Source organism: Epinephelus moara, chromosome 13, assembly GCF_006386435.1.
Source record: "Epinephelus moara isolate mb chromosome 13, YSFRI_EMoa_1.0, whole genome shotgun sequence".
NCBI lineage: Eukaryota > Metazoa > Chordata > Actinopteri > Perciformes > Serranidae > Epinephelus > Epinephelus moara.
In genome coordinates, this window is record NC_065518.1 from 11,917,443 (window position 1) to 11,929,305 (window position 11,863).

Sequence of the window (11,863 nt, forward strand, 5' to 3'; positions counted from 1 at the left end):
AAAACACACACGCACGCACACACACAGAAAACCCAAGAAAATATCTCCATTGAGACATCAGACTGAAACCAGGAACTCTCAACCACTTAACCCCCTCAAAACTGCTGTCACCCGTGCTGTAACCGCAGGTCGAAACCAACACCCCCTCATGCTAAGACGCACATGTCTGCCAAAAACCACTGGCTACGAAGAGGGAAGTGGAAGGTCGGGGATTACATAATGCTGCAGAGAGCCTGAGTGCTGCTCTGAGAGCAGGCACACTCGCACAAAATAGTTAATGCTATCCTGGAAGCAAGGTTAACATACAGCTTCCAGCACTGTCCTTGTGTACACATCAATACATATGTAGTTGTACATTTGGACTCATCGTGTAGGATCATGCCTGACTCTCCAGATGATGTCATAACTGGGGATACGACAGCTTCGGATGTTGATCTGTTCATTTAGATTTGATTAAAGTCTGAGGGGAACAAATGCTTTCTTTTAACTGTGGAGATTCATTTAAGAAATTTTAAGTCTTTCAGATGACACATACATCTCAAATTTTGTCAAGCATTAAATATTGTCTGAGAGGTGCTTTGGTGAATAACTGTTTCTTCGTGTGGCACAACAATAGATACAAAGTTACACATTTGTTTATGATGCAGTATCAGCAAACACAGGTTAATAATGACATCCTGCACAGCTATGATTGGCTAGCTTTCAGGGTTAGCTGCATTAGCTTGGGTGTTAGCTAGCCCATCTATTTTTTTCTCGTATCATCGTGACAACGCTTTATTTACTCGTTGCTTGGTTCTTTAATTTTTTTAGTTTCTTTGTACCTTGTGACATAACAGTAGGGTTTTAAGAAAATAACTGCAGATAATAATTTGCTAATTTAACTGCTTACAAACTAAGCTTTGGTTCATTTTGCTTTTGAAAGCGCGACACTAACATTAACTAGTAACTAACCGGTTAATTTTTAAGGAAAAAATGCAAATGATGTGAAATACAAGAGGCCTTTTCTTTTAGTCTGGCGCTCCATTGACTCATCGAGCTTTACTGCCCAATTTCAAAGCATCATCAATGTAGAGGTGGTGACATTTTAATGTTTTGTGATGCAAATGTCTCACTTCCATTGCTAAAAGACACCTGGCTACTCTGGCTAGGGACGTGTTCATTTGGAGATCACTGCTGGTAAAGCCACCCCGGCGTTACTGCGGAGAAATGGAAGCCCACTCCAATCTCTTCCCACGTAGCCCAAGTAAATAAGCGGCTTCATTTTGAGCTGTAAAACCCCTCCAGCACTGTAACTATGTTAGCACCACTAGCCGTTCTGACACCGCTAACAGTGCTAACAGAGCATTGTTAACATGCTTAGTTGCGTTCATGGTTACACACACAGTTAACGGGGGTTTGCAGCTTCAAATTGAGCTACTTACTCATCAGGGCTACCTGGGGGAAGACCGGGGGCTAGGCACAATATTTTCACAGCAACACTGTTGTGTCGGGATGGCATTACTCGCGGTAATCGGATATACTAGCAGTGCCGCTAGCTAGCTCCCATCAGACGCAGTTGTTGCGCAGTGCGGTAAACTCAAAAGTGGCAAGATTAACCTCCAGTCAGACATGTGGCCAGGCAATCTAGGCAGCTTGCTAGCTTCTGTTACATGGATACTGCAGTAATACACCGTCTTTGTGATTTCAGTATTGACTGCCATTCTCCGTAAACCTGCTTATCTTATGCCAACTAGCTGCAAGCTAGCGTAGCCCCAGTGACAACTAACAAGACAAAACAAGGTTGTAAGAAGACAAGACGCCATTTCTGCATATACACCTGCATTTATCTCTGTAATGTATGTAATATATTTCAATTTACACTCTTTTATTAAGACATATGTCCAGTAGATCATGTTGAGAATTCATCAAGTACTCTAAAATAAGCTAGGGACGTGCCCCACTAAACTTTCAGACAAGATTTAGTCCAGGTTTAACAGACAGCTAGACATTTTTTCTGGGCTATGATGTTATCAGCTGCTCAGCAACAAACGGCAAATGATAAATGCCACATACTTCTACTCCCTGGAATAATCTTACTTTCCTTATTCTTAATTTATTGTTTCAGTCACATTCTGAGAGGCTTGCTGAAAGGACCAGCAAAGCACCGCGAAGGGCCGAACATGTGGTCACACAGGGCCAATAGTGAGCCGCCTGCCCACTGATCTTGCTTTCTACTACTTAACATTTCCTGGCCAAAATTCCACTTTTACAGTATTGCATGCTTTCTTTCTTTTATATAAACTTCCCCACTTCTTCTGATTGTAAGGCAAGAAATCATGGAGTTTGGTTTATGACAAATCATAAGCTGGCAAATAACTTGTGAGAGTTTAGTTAGCTACTCCACATGGCACTTTCACATCCAGACTGCGGAGGACAGAAGCAGCACGCTAATGTTATTTTTTCCCAAAACCTGTATCAGACTAGTCCTTTGAGACTGAGTAGCCCACGCATTTACTCAGACTACCTGAGTCAAGACCAGGCTGGCAAAAGAGAATTTAAGTTCTTGGGATCAACGGTCTTTTACACCAAATCCCTACATGGGAATAATTTAAAATCAAAAGCAGCACACAGGATATGAATGATCACACAATATGAACTCTCAAGACAAACTAAAGAACACAAAGTACAGTGTGCTGGTCCAACTACAGATCCAACTCAGGGCTACATTCCCGAGGAGCTGAAGACTTGGCTGAACCTGCATCTCTCAAAATTAGACAATAGAGACCAAATTAATAAAGCATTCGGGTAGTTCTTCTCAGCTTGTTCAAATTAATCAACTGGACGCTGCCCTAAAAAGACGATGAAGTGGTAAACATCAGCTTCCTACTGAAGTCATCAGCAGGAGTTTTAACATTTCACCGTAACATGATAGACAAGTTAACTCAAGTATCCATAACATTTTTCTCCAACAGCCTGATTATCAACAGCGACTGAAGACCACATGAAGGAAAAGGCCTGATAAATATGACACGATCATGTGATACTCCCCCATACTAATGAGGTGAGAAGGACCACATGAATGCACCATTAAACTAACCAACCCAAAGTGGATTGTAGGATAGCGAGCGAGGGCTGCCGAGGGTCACATTTCACAGCCGCATTTGGAGAAGCCTCCGGAATGGGACAGCCTCGTCGAATTTAAATGACGTATTCAGTCTTGAAATACGGACTTTGGAGCGGGCGACGCTGAATTGAGACACAGCTTATGTTGTGTAATTGGTCCCGTGTGACAGTAATGACTTATAAAGCCACATCTTCCTGCTGTGTCTATTCAAACACCTGAAAAACACTAGTGTTACATATTTAACGCTGTCTTTTTATCTTAACTGCTGAAACCAATTTAACCTATACTCTGACCTTGCCTCCCTTTTTACGTGTCTTTTATTACCCACCGAGCAAAGGTAGACAGATTCAACATGCAGCATTTCAACACTTTGATGACCCTCGATTTCTTCATCTCCCCTTTGAGCACTAATCCGCTACAGACTGGTGCTTCCAAGGTAAAACATACAAGTCCTAGATCATCCAAGTCAAATGGGGCAAATCACCCCCACCACTTGCCAACTAGGGATGGGTCACGATTTTCGAATTTCGAATAGTCGTTTTATTTTTGAAAAATCGATTTTTTAATGCGACTATTACTATTCGCCGTCTTATTCCCCCCCTTTATTTGACATGCAATTCAGCTCCTAACCGCACGAAGGCAGTATAGGATTGCTACAGCGGTATGAGATGGGCTACCAGCTAGTTTGATGCTCTTCTACAAACAGGAGAAACATGCAGAGACTACTACAGTCATCAAAAAGTTCCGTGTGGAACAACTTCGACAAAATAAACGAAAATGAGGTGCAGTGGAAACTCTGTGAGGCAAAGCTTGCGCATCACAAGTCTACAACAAGTAAGCACAGTCATTTGAGAGCGAGGCACACAGGAGGCGACGAGGGACCGTAACGGCAGGGCCACACCGCCCACGGAAGCGCTGCGAATAGCCTCAAAGCGCCGAGAAGCGAGGCCAGTTTCCTTTCGGCGCCCATGTTAACAGATTGTGTCATTATTCGAAAAATTGTCAAATATTTGCCATGATTTTCGAATAGTGTTTTTGCTTGTGCTGCCCATCCCTATTGCCAACATTCATTTTTTCAATACGTTTTTTACTTCATGACCATGAAATATTAGAAAACGCTGTAAAACATAAAGCTTGTGTTATAAAGTGACACTTGAGAGGCGCAATTGTGTTTCAAAGGCAGGTTGACATTTATGAATCTCTGCGATCCTTAAAGCATCAAAGTGCACAATGTGGAGACCAAGAACCAACACTTACAACCAAAACCTTTTGTCCACCAAAATTAGCACATTTATGCCAATTTTTAAACCCAAAAATCACACTAAAACACGCAATTTACTCCTTTCCCATTGCCAGCTGATGAGTATGCTGGTTTTTATTTCTGACGTGTCACTTTCAACATCACGAAGGCGCCAGAAAAAAGAGTTAGTAAACAGTAGAAAGCAGCATGGAGGCCAGTGAAAATGTTCCTGTGGTTACTTCTTTTTTTAGGGGGTAACATGCTATGTCTTTTAACGCCTGGAAAACGCAAGGTCGGACGCTGGGTGCTACTTTTGTGCCTTTTTTGAGCCAGCTTTCAAGAGCGCAGCAGCAGGTTGCGTCTGAGGTTGCTAAGCAATCTTAACAAGCACCGTATTGTACGCCCTATTTAGACGACAACGGTTTCTATAAAAACGGAAAAGTCTGTCCTTTGCGTTTTAAAAAACTTCCGCGTTTATATGACGACGTTATTGAAACGATCCCCCTTCACACGGAGCCACAACATCTACTGGAAACGCTGTAGAATGGACGCCAGGCCAATGGGTGGCAGTGTAAATTTGCAAAGGAACACCACGGCATGATGCCACGCACCTGCGCTGAAGCGCCTTCCTCTACAACGCAGTGATTACAAACCAAAACAAAGAAGACACAATGGCGAAAGCACACACAGATAACTTTGTCTGGACAGACAATGAGGTGGAGTTGTTACAGTAGATCTACACTTTGCTGGAGAAGTGTTCACTATGATCTGATATTCTATTGATTCTTTGGACAACAACACAATATTGTCTAATATTTCAAAGTCCGCCTTTATACAGTTTTTCTTCTATTTAATTCAGGGGCCTACAATTGATTTGAGACAATACCGGTAAATATCCTCACTGTCCTTATCTTGGCTCTTGCCATTGGTTGCCTGGTGCTAGGCTGCTAGTACTCTTAAATGTTTGGGAAGGAGGTAGGCTTGGACAGAAATGGTTACACAGACATGAATTTTCAAAATGAAGGTGTGTCTTAAAGATGACGATAATATCACTGAATCGATATCGATACACATCGATGTATTGTTACACTCCTAATAATTACCCGCAACTACTGCAGAGTCATTTGTGCCAGGTACGAACTTCGATTGTAACATCTACCTTTAAAGACACATATCAGATGTTAGTGGGATTTTTGTTTAGTGAGAAAGGGGTTTAACTGAGAATCTACAGTGTTTGACATGTTACCATATGAAGGGAAAAGCAATTAGGGCTGCAACTAAATTATTTTTTTGATTAATCATTTATTCATTAATTCTATGCCATGGTGTAAAAGGCCAATCACAAGGTCTGAAATTCCAAGTTGATGTCTTCAAATGTTCTGTCTGACCAAATTTCAAAACCCAAAGACTTTCCAATTTTTTAATATAATAACATACAACACAGAAATTGATAGTCAAAGTTGCTGCACAATTATGTTCTGTTGGTTGGCTAACTATTTTCCTTACAAAGCAGAAAAATACAACCGCACACCTATCCAAGCTTCTCTCTTTCACTGAACTAAAACTGACATAAGCTTAACTGCCTTCCTTACTCATCGTAAAACACACGTCATTCAAACTCGACAGAAACCAAATAAAACTCACCAAAACCATCTCAGTTGGTCTTGTCCATCATCTAGTTAGTTAGTCCACTAATCCAACAATCACCAGCTCTGGTTTGGTCGAAATAAACCCTTAATTCACTAGTTAGGTGTGAAAATATGCTGATCTGCACGCTGATTATCCTCGCAGTCTCTGCCCGACAGCTGTCCACTGAGCAGCAGCTCTCACTCGTTCTTTAGAGGCAGCTACAGTAACGTTACATCACGTTTCACCAAACTTGCAGTTAAAGGCAACTAAAGAAACAGAGAATTAACAGATGCAGTTATATTTAAAAATAGCGGATCATTGCAATAATCATTCTACTTCTATGATCAGGACACTCCATTAAAGAAGAAATACAGCTCAGCTACAGTCCTGGCAGCAGCCTCCTAAAATCTTCTTTAAACCAAGATCACCTTCCTCCACATGTGACTTACAAACCAAAACAAATATTATCTAGGTACTGAGATACTATCAAGAAACCCAGCCAAGCCTGTTAATCATCACAATGTGTAAATAATGTCACATAACTTGATTAAAGAGCATGTATCTTTCTTAGTGGGTCACGAGTGATGACTGAGAGGGATTACTTTTGTATGAGATATTTTTTTTAGGGAAAATCCTGCATTGTATAGCTTTCAATTCAGTGCACTAACATTGAAATTAAATATAGCCCTGTTGCTCCAATGCAAAAGTTTATATTCCAAGAATATTTCATGAATAAAATCTGTACAAAAAAGCGTATCTGCATGGCTCAACGGTAAATGTGACCACCCTAACCCTAACTAACCAACAGGCAAATGAGAAAGCTGCAGTTGAACTGATTTACTCCGCTGAAAACTGTCAAACAGGCTTGTTCTTTCCTATCACGGAGAACCAGCGCAGGCTCCTATAGTCATTTAGTTTTCTTTAAAGCGCCTTGTGACACCTAAAGTTCCATCATGACAGACTCAAGCCTTAAAGATCAGTCAAACTCTAAAATAACCTTGCTGACTGTCTCAATCTCCCACTGACACTGTGTTTCATCTCCTCCTCAGTCTTTACACTGTGACTGCTGACTCAGATAAGATTATCAGCTATTGAACTCCTCCCGTATCTGGCTGGCAGGGCACAAGCCCAACACCAAGTGATGTCATATACTGGTCACCTGTGCACCTTATCACAATCTGATATACTGGAGGTGAGCGGGATGGCCGTCAGGCTGCATTTCAGCTTTGCACAATACAAAATTCATGATGAAATGTGAATATATCTTAAGCCTTAGCGTACAGGACAGAGCTCTGCAAGGTTAAATGGCTTCATCATCTGAGATTACGTAAAAGGTAGTAAAAAGAGATCGAAAAGATGATCTGCTCACACACACGTCTTCACATGGGAAGTCAAGAGTTTCACTTTCATCATAAAATCTTGACAAACATTTTCTTTGCAATGGAATCAGGTGACATTAGACGCCGAGAGAGCGCTCTTTGCATTGCTGGTGGTGTGCCTGTTCATTGGTCAAGTAAATCAGAGTTGAATTTGTCATCTTGAAAGTACAGGGGAAGCCCTTGTTTGAAGTGAGTCAAACTGGGAATGCATGAAAACTTCCAGAAATTCCTATTGCAATATCTAAAAAATTTTTTTAAAAAGAATTACTAGAGATGATAATACATTTACTGATCTGGGTTGATGCAAAGATTGACTTACGTAGCTGATCACATCACAGTTTTGTAAAATATCCCTAACAAGTAGTAGCAGGTTAGTTAGTAGCAGGAGTCGGCATCTCACCTCTGACTGCTCTCAAAACAAGACAACGATGTAAGCCTAAATTTGATGGCCACTTTTATTAATATACAGCCTAATTATCAGGACTCACAGAACAGTCTCTGAGTTATGGTCAATCACATTTGTTCATATAGGCCTGTACTGTTGTACATCTAAAGCAAAGCTACCAACCAAGCCCACGTTAATGTCCAGGGCAAACCCCTGCTGCCCTGTGCCTATGGACCTGCCCCTCCCTTATAAAGCCAGGAATATATGCCATAATAGAAAACATTACAAAGACGTAAACATATACAGCAGCTGACTTTGCATACCATCAGCTGATTGATGGCGCAGCAGAGTCAAGCGCTATATATGTTTATGTCAACTGAGGCATGAATCACAAACTTGGAACTGCACAACCCTGTGAACTTGACTAGTTAACAAGCAAAGCAATAAACAACTAGTTCAACATAGTTCATTTCATTGTTATTTTGACCATTTTTCAGTTAAACAATACCTTCTGAACATTACAAAAACATAAAGCTATTTATTGTTAAGCATATAAGTTTATATTATTAGTGATACTGACTCACAACTAGACTTGCACCGATTTATCGGCAGTGATCGGAACCGGGACGGTTTTCACGTGATCGGCCATGACCTGCGACCGGCCAGTCAGTCTGAAATGTGCCGATTTAAAACGCCGGTCAACTTCCCGGCGCGCCGCATGATTGACATCGTGTAACATCAGCAGCGCACACACACGCACATGTGCAACTCACGGCTTGGGCGATGTGAGGATATGAAACATGGGCGGCTTCTCACCTTAATCATTCACGCACACACATCAAAAGAGAGAAGGAGAAAATTGTTAATTGTCCATGTTAAACTGAACTGCGGAGCTCTCACTGCTGCGCTGTGCCGCTTAAAACTGACGAGGCGCATATCCACGTTCCGAAGATGCGATGGCGAAGATTCCTGAAGACCTGTGTGAATTTTCCACAGGAGATATTTTTACTTTTTTGTCTTTTAAAGAAATTACCCACAAATGCTATACACCAAGAATTATTATTTTATTCATCAATGTTTTTATTTATGTAAGCTATGCCTTTTTTACTTATTTATTTTGATACTGTACCTGACGTTATATTTGGGCAAAAAGGAAAATGTTTCTTAACCTGTGTCACTGTTTTTGTTTGTTTGTTTGCTTGAGATGATTATTGAAGAGCTGCTTGTATGTTGGTTAAAATGTTCTAATAAAGCAAAGATAGAAAATATTGCAATATCTTGTGTGCTGTAAAGTGGTTTAAAAAAAATGAAATTGGAATTGGCCAAAATCGGAATCGGCCACCCAAACACTCTGCAAATCGGAAATCGGTATCGGCCCAAAAAATTGTAATCGGTGCAAGTCTACTCACAACACACCTTTTCAAACTGCCATATTCGGTCTGATTTAATGATGACGCACATATTGAGACTTGCAATGATGATGACTTCATACCTTATTTCATAATTCTGACTTTTGACTAGTTATTTCATTAACCTATTACTGTATATTAGATCATTGATTATGATCTATGGATTCATTGCTGCTTGCTCTTTTGAATTGTACCTTGTAAGGCGTCCTTGAGTGCTTTGACAGGCGCCTATAAATAATATGGATTACTAGTATTATTATTATCATTATTATTATTATTATTATTATTATACATTCAAGGTAAGTGTTGGGCAGTGAAAAATAGGTGGTGTTGGGAGGAGCAGTGCTGTTGCTGCAGCAAAACATGACTGGTTATAAACACCTTGGCAGCTTGTGGCTAACATTAAATGCTATCTGCTTAGATTACATTTCATGTGTACTGACTGATTTCACGGGCTTCAACAGAGATACTAGACATAAAAACAGGGGCTTGCGGTTGTGATTGCCCTCTAAGGTCACTACACACACAACAGGGCATACAGTAGCTATCCACCTGGCACTGCATGCATTTGTGTTTGATACACACTGAGGGTTGATTCTGGACATTAATGTCGCTTCATAGCAACTTATTAGATTAATAGGACCAATAGCAGTTTGTGGCTGTGTGCTAGTTTAAATATGATATTGTACCGTTTGAAATACCATTACACTGCAAAGCTAACATAACATAGCTAACCATTGACACCCATATGACAAAGTCCGCTAAGCTGTCATTAGCTAGTTATAGCTAGTGTAGCCTGTACCATGCTAGATTAGCTCGCCTGGGACCAGACTAAGCACTGGAGGCTAACGTGTCCTTTGACTGTTCACATTAATATCACCTTAAAATTGCTTCATTCAGAATCGGTTTGCTAACGTTGGCGGTGGCCAAGTTACTTTGAAACTTCAGTTGATGGGTCAGATTTTTATTTTGACAATGGTCCGTTTGAACGCTGCCGTTATTGCACAACACACTTCATGTTGCATGAACCGACTGGCTGTTTTTGGAAATGCGTTTCTGTGTTAAATACCAATCCACTGACCACATGCTGAACTCCATTCCTCTTTAACACTGCTCCCTCCACGCAAAGGCCTGGCTTGCTAGTGTGTTGATATGAGCTAACGTTAGCTGGCTTGCTAATGTTAACTTAACAGTTAGCTGTCGTTGGTGCCAACGCAATTCCCCAGCTTGTCAAACTCAAGCTAATGACGTTAGCGCACATACTAGCATGCTACTTACGTTTTCCTGCTGTTGCGAATGTAGATCCAATCTTGATTACCTGCTGGATTCTGCTCTTGTGTGAAGATATGTCGGTAACCTAGCTATCTACGGAGCTAACGTTAGCTGGCTAGCTATGTTATGTTTCCTTATTTGACAAAAATAATCGAGATTGGCCTCAGATGAGCGGCGATAATTCCTTTCTCGGTGGTTCCCTGCTTGGACAGCGTTGATTTTTACGCATGTTTGACGCCAGTTCTGTCTCTCACATAAAATGAAGACTATTCCGATCGTTCCAAAACAAATATGGACACTGAGAATTGGTTATATTATACAACACTGACAAATCTAGCACTTTCTTCAATTGAAAGGCCAGAGCTATCCTTCGACTTTGGGTGCTGAACAAGAGGAGGTGTTATTTTTGGCATATGTTCTGTGATTGGTTCGAACGTCAAGGCGAAACGTCGGCTAATTGGCTGCTTTGTCTGTCAATTAGCTCTGCCCCTGTCCAAAGCGACGTTCTGATTGGTCTATTACCGAAGTTCAATGATGCACTGGAGCTGTGGAATACACTCGTAACTGATTTTGGCGTACGCCGAAGCTAGCCTGGATAGGCGGGGTCAGTGTTGAAATACAACCATTCAGCGCCGCCACGGGAGCGGATTCACCACAACCCGGCGGACAAGGCTCAAAATATGAATAAAATCAAAGGTGGCACAGCTGAGATTGAAATGCGCTGTTGTTCCCGTCCGCCATATGTTTGGAAATTACCGCACACGGGTGCTCTCGAGTCAAAAACAAGCGCAACATGATTCAACTACAGCAGGGATGCTTCAAATAGGAGTCTTGTCTTTATATATTGTGTGTCATATTGTTGAAGGTCTTGAAAGAAAAGTTCAAAATGCCAATGTCTTGCTGTGGATTTTTTCATTGATAAAATGTATTAGGTTTCATCCATTCTGAATTTATTTATTCATTTTTCTTTTATTTTTAATCAACAATAATTTAAATTGTTGCTGATATCCGTTGGTATGTTTCAGCTTGCATCAGACAATTTTGTTGTTGCACTGTAATGTTTATGAAACTTTTCATTGTTTGCATTTTAAAAACTGTACTTCTCCCTGTTGGTGCGGCGTTGTATAATGTGCTTTGGTAACACTGTTTCAATATGGTAATGCCAATGAAGCCTCTTTGAATTGAATTGAAACTCAACTGCACAAAATTATGATAATTATAATAACACCTTTTTCCACCTTACGGCTTTTTAATCAGATGAAAATGTCTTTCTCCTGCAGTTGAATTGTTTGTCCAGTTTTTCTTCGTAGTTCCAGTCTCTAACAGAAGGAAGAATTATTTCATTTCACTTTAATTCACTAGAAATTGTGCCATTTTAAGAAAGTACACATAACTAGTAGGTTTCAGTATAAAAAACTGGCTAGGATAGCTGCCATCTTGTTTTTA

The 11,863-nt window shown here is 40.7% G+C and overlaps 1 protein-coding gene across 3 annotated transcripts in view; it reads right to left on the minus strand.

Moving 5' to 3' along the window:
• The window catches only part of ppm1bb (protein phosphatase, Mg2+/Mn2+ dependent, 1Bb), a 35,051-nt gene extending 24,243 nt beyond the window's left edge, over positions 1-10,808 (minus strand). For 2 of the 3 annotated variants that reach the window (XM_050060122.1, XM_050060120.1), the window contains exon 1: positions 10,424-10,808. The gene's annotated coding sequence lies outside the window, so the exon portion shown is untranslated. Of the gene's footprint in view, positions 1-5,987; positions 6,319-10,423 lie in introns of those variants that run through there. The other variant, XM_050060121.1, reaches the window with a different exon arrangement.
• Between the last annotated feature and the right edge of the window lie 1,055 nt (positions 10,809-11,863).